The sequence below is a fragment of the Triticum dicoccoides genome, chromosome 6A (assembly GCF_002162155.2).
Source record: "Triticum dicoccoides isolate Atlit2015 ecotype Zavitan chromosome 6A, WEW_v2.0, whole genome shotgun sequence".
NCBI lineage: Eukaryota > Viridiplantae > Streptophyta > Magnoliopsida > Poales > Poaceae > Triticum > Triticum dicoccoides.
This window is the reverse complement of record NC_041390.1, coordinates 593,568,325-593,568,849: the sequence shown is the minus strand read 5'-3', so window position 1 is coordinate 593,568,849 and position 525 is coordinate 593,568,325.

The following is a 525-nucleotide window of genomic DNA, read 5'->3' as shown; positions in this document are numbered from 1 at the left end:
ATGTATGCAAGAACAAACCTTTAAACAATTACTAACATTCATAACAAAAATTATTTATAACATCACCACAAATAAATCTTAACTTGGTTTACCCACTAAACTAGTTTCAATCATTCTATAAATTAGGCATAATAACTAACAAATATTTATCAGAATACAAATACACAATAATTATTTAAATGCATGGATTACTGTTTCGTATTCATATTCATTTATTAAAAAAATACTAATGGCGCACCGGCCTGGTGGTGCGCCATTGCTATCTAAAAAAAAGATTTCTAATGGCGCACCGGCGGTGGGTGCGCCATTGCTATCTAAAAAAACAATTTCTAATGGCGCACCGACGGGTGGTGCGCCATTAGTAAGCTTCCCCCTATAGCTAAGTCCTTCCTCTCCCTCGCCAGATCCCATTCGTCCCTCTCTCCCTCGCCAGATCCCATTCGTCCCTCTCTCCCTCGCCAGACCCACGACGCCGCCGCCCCGACCCCCGCCGGACTCCACCCACGCAGCCCCCGCGCCCCCACC